Source organism: Brassica oleracea, chromosome C4 (genome assembly GCF_000695525.1).
Source record: "Brassica oleracea var. oleracea cultivar TO1000 chromosome C4, BOL, whole genome shotgun sequence".
NCBI classification, from domain to species: Eukaryota; Viridiplantae; Streptophyta; class Magnoliopsida; order Brassicales; family Brassicaceae; genus Brassica; species Brassica oleracea.
In genome coordinates this window covers 25937842-25948794 of record NC_027751.1, presented here as the reverse complement: position 1 = coordinate 25948794, position 10953 = coordinate 25937842, and the positions used below count along the sequence as shown (strand labels likewise).

General features: G+C 33.1%; 1 pseudogene; it reads right to left on the bottom strand.

Annotated features, from left to right (window-relative positions):
• Positions 1 to 813: 813 nt before the first annotated feature.
• On the bottom strand, positions 814 to 4520 carry LOC106338507 (annotated as a pseudogene).
• Between the last annotated feature and the right edge of the window lie 6433 nt (positions 4521 to 10953).

Below are 10953 nucleotides of genomic sequence, written 5' to 3'. Positions count from 1 at the left end.
CATATTGAGAAGAACTTTTTTGACAATCTCATGAACACGATCCTTAATGTTCAAGGTAAAACAAAGGATAATTTGAAGTCAAGACTGGATTTAGTCGATATATGTGCTCGTTCAGAACTTCATGTTGATGAGAATGGTAGGGCTCCTTTTCCCATATAAGAGACAAAATGCAAGATAAATGATTTATGTATGTAAGAAATGAGATTAGAAGATGTATAAATTGATTTCTAACACATTTAAAACTTGTTTTAATTTGGTTGTTAATGGTAGTTGGTGATATTGAAAACAATTGTAAATAAGTGATGAAGATGAGGATGTTTAAATAAATCATCATATTGCGAAAAAGGTAAGTAATAGCATTTTACGTGAATTAGTTAACTTTTAGGACGAATTATAACCAAAAGTTTTAAAATATTGGGTTAATTTTGTGTTTGAACATAAAATTTAGGATATTTTTAATGAACCAGAAAAAAATGTCAAAGGAACGTTCGGAGGTTGGAGTGACAACTGACAACAGTCTCAACTTCATTACTATTGCTTGTGTTTGCTATGGGAATATATCCTACCTTCAATATATAAGTCCAGGTTTAATGTTACATACTTACATACAACGAACCATCGTCGTATTTTTTGATATTTTATGTAATAATATGTAAAATTAATCCTTAAAACCAATCGTAAGTCTTGTTTATCCTTACTTACATTTTATGCATAAGTCATACCTGGATAAACTCTAAATCCATATAAGCAAACTAAGACCTGGAAAATGATAAATAACAAATAAGAAAACAAAGTAAACATAAAAATGTGAAATCAAACTGAAATGGGCAAAGCTTGAACCCATCCACCACTGGTAATGAAGTCGAGATTAATCATACTTTGAACACTGAATCCACTCAGCTTCTTAACCCAGCTCACACGTCTCCCCGTATTTGATCCACTCCCATAGTATCCAATCTCTGCGAACGTCAGCTGAGATACATGGCCCCCAAAGTGCCATGAGTCCTATCCTTGGGGAACAACCACGTCGGTCAGGTCTCTGTTGTAAAAGATCACTCGAGCGTAACTGCGCCACGGTCTGCCCAAGAAACCCTTCCCCGTTCCGTGAACGAGGTTGTCCGTGAACACAAATCCGCTAGCGTCATTCGGGTTGGTCCTTCCTTGAGCCGTTATGTAACCAGCTTCCCCCGGTTTTAGCGTCGCTCCTAGCACGTTTATCACGCATTTCTAAAACCCACCAATCACACAATTTTATTTAATGAAAATAACACAAGATCACGGTTACTTAATTAGGAGTTAGGACTACTATATGTGTATTCATTCAAAAACAAATATACTACTATGTGACTATTCGTTTTTTACCTTTCCGTTGTTTGGATATAGATATGTAAAAACACTTTGATCAAAAAAAAAAGATATGTAAACATTATTTAATTGTAGTTATCAATTTGATTTATCTAGATTTAATATATTTGCCAAACACGGATCTTTTACTGGTTTTGTTAAAACTAAAAAATATAATAAAATTCACAAGGTTATGTGAATAGTCAGAATGTAACGAACCTTGTAAATAGATTGGCCGTTACCAAATATGAAATCAACGGCGCAGAGGTGGAAGAAGTGTCGGCCATCAGCATCCCACAAGGTGTCTTGAACTCCAGAAAACCCTACCGAGTAAAAAGCACATTTATCACCGTTGATCAACGCCGCCACGGTGGGGATCCTAGGGTTTCTGTTCACTTTCCCTTTATTCGGGAAATTGTACGTGTTCTGTAAATAATGCAAAAAGGAAAAAAAAACAGTCATCTATAGGAAAAAAATCAAATAAATAGAAGAAAAAGACAGAAGAGAAAAACAAAAGTCACCGTACCACGAAAGTAAGGCTTTTAACGACGGTGTTATCGGCGACAGTAGCAAAGGTGGGGCTTTGTGCAACCGAGTCATGATCGCCCCATTCAACTCTAGTGTTCCTCTTTCCAGCTCCAACTATTACTATGAACGGTTTATCATAGGGTATATATCTTTATTTTCTCCCTGCGGCATAAGATAAATCGTTACTAAGCTCTCTTTTTTTTTTAATTTGTTAAATATTTTGATCAAGATTTATTACTTTGTTTCCTTTTGATTATGTATGGAATCAAAGTTTGAATTTACATGAAACTGGCAAGTTTAGCTTTCTTTTGCGATTTGGTGATCAATTTTAGTTTGTGTGAGATGCCATAAACCAAAGAAGGAAGCTGTGATCTTTGTGATTGTGGCAACTATAAAGTTTGTGGTCGAGACTTTGTATTTATTGGGAAATTATTACAAAAAAAAATAATAGTGAATTTTGTGTAGTAGAAACTACATTAGATTGACAGAAAATTACATACATGAAATCAGGAATTCCCTATATATTAATTGAAGAACATTTGAAAAGATGTAATCTCAATTTTGTAATAATTAAAAAAAAAATTCTTGCTTATGTGTCAATCAATTAGGTAGTTAATTAATCCTATGTGTTAGCCTCACATTGAAATTGAAAAACATGTTGGTCCAATTCGATTTTTATATCTCACTAAAAACATTTAATATCAACTATATGATATCATATGATATTGAATAAAGCAAGGTGGCTATTTATTATATATTATTTCCTTAAATAAAACCTACAGAATTACCTAATGTGATTATGATATATATAACAATTAATGATTTTAAATAATGAAGATTTGCTAATAATCTATATGCTTTCTATCATTTTTGTTTAATTATTTACTATCAAAATAAATTACACAATTAAATTAATCATATATTAAAAATTTAGATTTTTTTTGTATATGTTGTATTTTGAATTTTTCAAAATGAGTATAAATTACTAAAACTGTTAAAAGTATCACATAAACTTTTGTGATCAATATTTAAATTTTTTTTCTATAATAAGATACAATGATAATAAAATCATATAAATAAATAATTTTATTTTAATAGGTGTTTATGTTTATATATATATATAGTTCATATCATTTAAATTTAATTATATATCATATACGATAGATAAAATTGATTGTTTTGATTTATTTATTCTAAAATGGTTGCGAATAAACAGGAGCGGTCATTTGATATATATGTGCAAGCCAATTTATTATATAATGGTAACTGATTTCTTAATTATTTAATATATAATTATTATTTTATTATTTCATATTATGTAGAAAAATATAAAATAAGTATTTATTCTGCACAAGGCGCAAATCTTAACCTAAGTATGTATCTCTTTAATAATTTTGAATCTTAAACATTTTCTAAATCTCATGCCAAAATAATAGAAAGAAATGATAATAAACTCAAAAATCAATATTTATATGGAGCAATAACCAAAATGACATAAAAAAAGAGAAAAATATCGAAGATAAATAGGATTGACACGTGAACGTAAACTTCTCATAACCATAATTAACTTTTAAATTGCTAAATCATGATATAAAACCGAGCTGACATAGTTTCACTGTAACCAAATAGTAGGTATGAGATTCTTCGACCTAAACGTTAGGTTTTTATGCGATAAATAATTTTTTGACCTAAAATATTTTTAAAAATGATATCAGTTCATTACTAAACAAAATATGTAATTAACAAAAAAAATTTTTAAAAAATTGTTTAAGGGCCAAATATATTAATTCGATCAATAATATATTTTTTTTCATACGATATTTCTTAAATAATTTTCATATAAATTTACTCTGCGCAAGGCGCAGGTCTTATCCTAGTTAGTCTTATACACTAATAGCACAAAAAGGAAGTTGTAATTGTTGTATTGCGGTAACTGTAAAACTAGTGATCGACACTTTACATTCACTTTGGAAATCATTATAAAGAAAATTAACAGTGATTTTCTAAAAGAAATTACATCAGATTACTGGGAGTTTTAGAATTAGCCATACACTAGTATGCCACTCTACCCAATTCGGTCCTTCAGTTCAAGAAAAGATTTAAACATGTTTATATATGAGTCACCGGGTTCATCGGTGAGACCACAGATTTAAAATAGATGTGAAAATATTGATTTATCTAATTTAAATAATCCAGTTAAAAATAATGAACACGTTAAATACTGGTTGAAAGATAAATAGAGATTACAATATAAATCAAGATAAATAATCAAAACAATTAAAATACAAAAATGTAAGTTTTCTATTTACGTGTTCATAGAAGATATAAATTATGTATATTAAAAGATAAAAATATATAAAAATGTATATTTTATGTGTATTTAATATGTTTTTGACAAATAAAAAGATTCTACGCTTTTAAAATACGGGTCAAAATCTAGTATATATATTATATCTTAGGGATCTCTAAGTTAGGTGCTATATTATCATACCGAGGACTACGTGAATGCCTCTGAGGCCCTAAGGGGTAAGGTTTCCGCCAGTGTAAAAGAACCGTTATAAGATCGGATAAATGGTTGATCGGCTAAGTTTCTCTACTAACGTTGTTGAAAAGGTTTTTATCGAACCATGTTAACAACTTTGCCTCATATTTGAGATATCAAGTTGTCGACTACCCAAAACAATAACCCTGAATCTTATGAGTACGGTGATGAGGTTATGGTGGAGTTTGAGAGGCCAACGAAACGACTTCAACATATGTCCACAATACAAAACATAGTCTTGTCGATGCATCATTTCATCAGTACGTGTGAGACAGATAAGTTTCTCAGAGAAACTGCATATGTGAGTTCATTAGTACATATATATATGTTAACAACTTTGCCTCCTATGTGAGTTATCAAGTTGTACACTACCCAAAACAATAAGTCAATAACCATAAAGCTATACGAGTACGGTGATGAGGTTATGGTGGAGTTTGAGAGGCCAACGAAACGACTTCAACATATGTCCACAATACAAAACATAGTCTTGTCGATGCATCATTTCATCAGTACGTGTGAGACAGATAAGTTTCTCAGAGAAACTGCATATGTGAGTTCATTAGTACATATATATATGTTAACAACTTTGCCTCCTATGTGAGTTATCAAGTTGTACACTACCCAAAACAATAAGTCAATAACCATAAAGCTATACGAGTACGGTGATGAGGTTATGGTGGAGTTCGAGAGGCAACCCAAACTACTTGAACATATATATGTCCTCAATACAATACATAGTCTGATCGATGCATCATGTCATTATAAGCTAATTGAAATAAGTGAATATTTAAATTAGTTTATGTTACCCATTCTGCTCTGACTGAGTCCAAACATTTGAATTTTTAATTTTCATCACTTCTTCCTTCCAACTTTCTTGTGTTCTTATTCTTTTTCTTTCTTAGAATTTGATTTTTCATCCCGACTGCTAAGTTATTACTTCCTACAGCGGTGAGACCTGAAAGAAACGGCCTGGTATGAGTAGCCCCGATTAAATATCATCGAAAAAAACAGATCAATGTTTTTTTGGATAAATAAAATATATGACGTGGTTTTCAAAGCGTCAATGCATTTGTGTCACAGCATTTAAGAATTAAGAATCTAAATAAGCATCTTAGGATATTTTGTGGGCAGCAAGTCTTAAGGCTGGTGATGGGAATATGGCTAAGGTACCATCATAACATCATGGACCAACTGAATGGCTTCATCTGTACATAAAAATGGTGTAACAAGGTGACTTGCACAGAGATTCTCTTCCATTTTGACGTCCATTCTGATCAATGGGGATAAGAGAATCCGGGTACTCCAACTTTTTTAGGTCTCTTGTTCAAGACAAACACTAAATTTAAAGTAGACTAAGAAGCATATTGAAAATGAGAGTCCGGAGAGGAAGAAGACAAGTCGATAATGGATGAAGTTTGTGATGAGATCTGATCTCTTTTACTTGTGCAGTTTATGTGTGTGTTTCTTTATTTGTGTAAATGTAAGCAACAAGGTCTTAACAAGAACTAATGTCAATGGAAAAGTCAACTAAAAAATCTTAAAATAAAACACAAGGAACTGAGTCACAGGGGCGGAGCAGTTGACCACCATGATTTTTTTTAGTTAATGTAATTTTGTACTAAATTTTAAAAATGCCCCTGTTTAAAATTTAATTTTGTAAATGTAGTAATAGTATTTTTAGTTTTGCCACTGATAAATGTTGTTTCTAGATCCGCCACTCAGACGACCATAAGTAGAGAAAGTGAAAAAAATGAGAATAATACCAGAGTCTAGAAAATTGAGAACATGCATGCTCTTATATATAGCTAGATTTTGATCCACGTTTTGAAAGCATGGGTTTTTTGGATAATAAAAATGTTAGATATAAATTAATGTTTTGATGTACATTATTAAGTTACAAAGTTGTATTATATCAAGGAAATGATTTTTTTGTTTAATATTATATAATTTATCAATTAGTTTATTTAAAATTTGTATGTACACTCTTATGTTACAATGTCATCTTTATATTTTTTGTATATTTTGTAAAAGTCACATTTGTTAAGTTGATGAGACATAAAATTTACTTGACATATTTTGAACTACTTTTATAGTATAGATTTATATCTGTTAGATGAATATATTGGAACTAACTTAATAGTATAGATTTATATCTGTTAGATGAATATATTGGAACTGTCATTAATTATATTCTATTAAGTAGCAAAAATATAGGACACAATCGTGTTAAAATATAAATAATGTATTTGGTTTTAAACACCAACCCAGTCACCCTGATAAATCTATTATTGCTAAATTATAACCAAACAAATATTTTGTGTGACCCTAAAATTATATTCTAAAACCTTATAAATATACATGTATATAAATTATTGTTTTACGGGTGTATATAAGGTATATTAGTTTATGACATGGTTAGAATTGTTAAAATATTGTCATTCAATGATGAATAGATTTGTGTAAGACCTATATATATATATATATATATATATATATATATAACTAGAATTTGATCTGTGATGGTGTTTATTTTATTTTTATAAATATGATAATATATTTTTAAAATTTACCCATATTAAATAATTGTTTAGTATAATATTTCTAGACACTACAATTTTATAGTTTATATTAACTAATTTTATTTTGTCTTGTAAAATGACAATTGTGTCATTTATATTTTTATAATATGATATGTGCATCCTCACAAATGTATATCTTTTATGAATCAAAATTTTGTGATAATGTATAATAAAATTGTTTATATACTATTTAAAATCTGGTGCTATATATCTAATACTATTTAACATTTATTATATTGAATTTATATTGGGCTATTACTTATATGAAAATATACGTAAAATAATATATTTATATATTAATTAATATTTTATTTATATATTATTTAAATGATTATTTTATGTGAATTTTATTTTTTAGTTATTACTAAAATAATAAAACAATATAACTATATAGCTTAATACAATATTGTGGTATCTGTATTGTAGATAGATTAAATTATAACGTAAAAACAGGGCGATGGCAAAGGCGATTGCCATCTGAAGATGAATCTGCGTGGGATTCAGATATTTCTTTTGATTTTCGAAGATCGTAGTAAGCTCTCTCATTCGGAAAGGCGTTGTGTATGAGGGTGGTAAACAAGTTACCAGTGGTAAATTTGGTCCAGGGAGGAGGAGTAAGGAGCAAGGGAGACCGACGGCGAAATATATTAGGAATGCGTGTTATCTGCCACCTCAAGAACTAAGGGATAGCTATGCTATGGCCACTGGTGGTCTTAATGGCCTGCGCAATCAGGATTTTGGAGCTCATCTGGACCCGCAACAGAAACTGATGCTAGAGGCCTTCAAGAGTGGTGAAAGTGGAGAGGCTTCAGGGTCAAAGGCGTGCAAGGCCCTTTTGTTTGACAATGAGATTGGAGAGGAAGGTCCTCGGGAACTGTTAGGAGATGATCAGGCTGCAACTGAAGTTGCCGCCACTGTGGAAAATAAGGATCTGAAGGAAGAGAATGGGATGGTGCTTTCAACTGTGGAGAATGGTGGGAAGCAGACATTGGAGATAGAGAGCAAGGAAGATGAGGTGATCGGGGAGATGGTGGCGGGTCTAGATGAGGAAGATGGCCTCTTCGAGTTGGAAATGATGGAGGATGGGGAGGAGGAGGCAGGGCTTGCTCAAGATGTCTCAGCGGAGGTGAAATCTATGGAGATTGAGGAGGCTTTCTCAACTGATGAAATGATGGAGGTGGCAGGTGAGAAAGACAATCAGGCTGCAAAGAAGAAGGCTGGAAAGCTCATGGCTGCTGCGATGGGAGGGAATGCGAAGAAGAGGTTGGTTCAGAGCTTGGTCTCTCCAAGGAAGAAGGCTATGGCAAAGCAAGGTCATAAGGCGGGGGACAGGGGACCGCTGCCTACTAAGAAGGCTTTGGTCAAGGCGAAACCAGTCCAGGACTGATCATTTGAATTTGCTCTGGTTCCTTTAATTTAATATTATTAAGAATAAGTGTATGGCTTTTGATATAAAGTCTATATCTACTCCTATTTTATTTCCTTGGTTTATGTTGTCTCTGAGGATGTCAGAGGTATGGAATAAAAGAGTTGGTTCTAGTGTTTATTGTGTTGATTTTAGTGGTTTGATTGTATTGACAATGGATGGTCATGTCGGTGGTGTTTTGTTGGAATCGCGAGGATATAGGTTCTCCTTGACTCTAGGCTTTAAGTGGATTGAGGAATGTATAGTGGATGGTAGGAATATTAGATGCTTCTTGTATATGTCATCAGGTCTGGGAACGTCTTACCCGAATTGGTATAAGTAGAGTGGAACCATGGTTTGTTATTGGCGATCTTAATGAGATAACGGGTAACCATGAGAAAGATGGGGGAGCGCTTCGGCATGCATCAACTTTTTTACAATTTAATAATATGATTGAAAATTGTGGTCTCTTAGAATTTCCTTCTAAGGGAAATACTTTGTCATGGAGCGGGAAGAGACAAGGACAAACGGTCCGGTGTAGATTAGATCGAGCTTTAGGGAATGTCGAATGGCATAATCTATTCCCGTCATCTTTTGTGGAATATCTAGGTATGATAGGTTCGGATCATAGGCCCATCGTTACAAGTTTGGATGAGAAATTAATCAAAACTAGGAATCAATTTCGGTTTGATAAGCGTTGGATTGGTATGGAAGGGCTTATGGATTCCATTGCACATGGGTGGTCTAACGGAAACACACGGTTTAATTCGGGTGTTGTTGATAAAATTGTTAACTGTCGGCATGAAATATCGGTTTGGAGGAAAAACAATCCTCCATATGGTAAGGAAAAAATAAATTCGCTGCAGAAGGCTTTAGAAGAAATTCAGAGTGACAATACTAAAACATATGAGGAGGTATTAGAGGTGTCCAGGAAATTAAAAGAGGCTTATAGAGATGAAGAACTTTATTGGGAACAGAAGTGTAGAGCAACTTGGCATGCCAAAGGGGATCGTAACACCAAGTTTTATCATGCGCTGACTAAACAGAGGAGAATACAGAATAAAATTGTGGGTTTACATAACAGTGGGGGTGACTGGGTTACATCAGAAGCAGAGATTGAAGGAGTTGCGGTTGATTATTTTAATGACCTCTTCTCCACAACATCACCGACAGATTATGATGAATTTTTAAATGCGGTACCTACTTTGATAACAGAGGATCAAAATAGGACTTTAACTTCTTGGGCATCAGAAGAGGAAGTGAGATCGGCTTTATTTATGATGCATCCGGAGAAGGCACCGGGTCCGGACGGAATGACGGCATTATTCTTCCAGCAAGCTTGGTCGATTATTAAAACAGATATTACTGATATGGTTAACGAGTTTTTCAGAACGGGATCTTTGGATGAAAGAATAAACATGACCAATATTTGTCTTATTCCAAAGACATTGAGGCCAAGCAGAATGACGGAGCTGCGTCCCATCAGTTTATGTAATGTTGGATATAAAATTATTTCGAAGGTGTTATGTCAACGGTTAAAGAAGTTTTTGCCTCACCTGATTTCAGAAACACAATCTGCTTTTGTTTCTGGGAGGCTGATTTCGGATAATATTTTAATAGCGCAGGAGATGTTCCATGGTTTACGGACAAATAACTCATGTAAAGAGAAATTTATGGCTATAAAAACGGATATGAGCAAGGCATATGATAGAGTTGAATGGCCTTTTGTTGAGGCTATCTTATTAAAACTGGGTTTTGCACACCAATGGGTTGCTCGGATAATGTCCTGCATTTCTTCGGTACAATATAAGATTTTAATTAATGGTCACCCAAAGGGACATATTATACCGCATAGAGGCTTGCGACAAGGTGACCCTTTGTCACCATATTTATTTATTCTGTGCACTGAAGCATTAATAGCAAATTTTAGGAAGAAAGAAGAGGAAAAATTATTAACTGGGCAAAAAATTGCACGTGGAAGTCCGGCAATTTCTCATCTACTATTTGCGGATGATAGCTTTTTTTTTCTGCAAAGCTAATAAACAAGAATGCGAGGTCATTCTACAGATTTTGAAAGATTATGAAGGTGACATAAGGTACCTGAGTCAACACGATTGGAGGTACAGCAGATATTAGGTATAACTATACTAGGTGGTATGAGAACTTATTTGGGGATTCCAGATAGTCTGGGGGGCTCTAAAACACAGATTTTTGGTTTTCTTAATGAAAGGGTTAATAACAAGGTCAATCATTGGACTCTCAGATTTATTACGAAGGGTGGCAAAGAGGTTTTAATTAAATCAGTGGCATCTCCCATGCAAACTCATGTGATGTCTTGTTTTCGTCTACCAAAAACGGTGACTAAGAAACTTACGAGTACAGTTGCTCATTTTTGGTGGGGTGGTAGCGGAAACTCAAAAGGTATGCATTGGTTTTCGTGGGATAAGTTATGTAAGGATAAAGCTGAAGGGGGCATCGGTTTTAGAGATATTCAGAATTTTAACACGGCTTTATTAGCAAAACAGCTATGGCGTTTAATCGATAAACCGGATTCG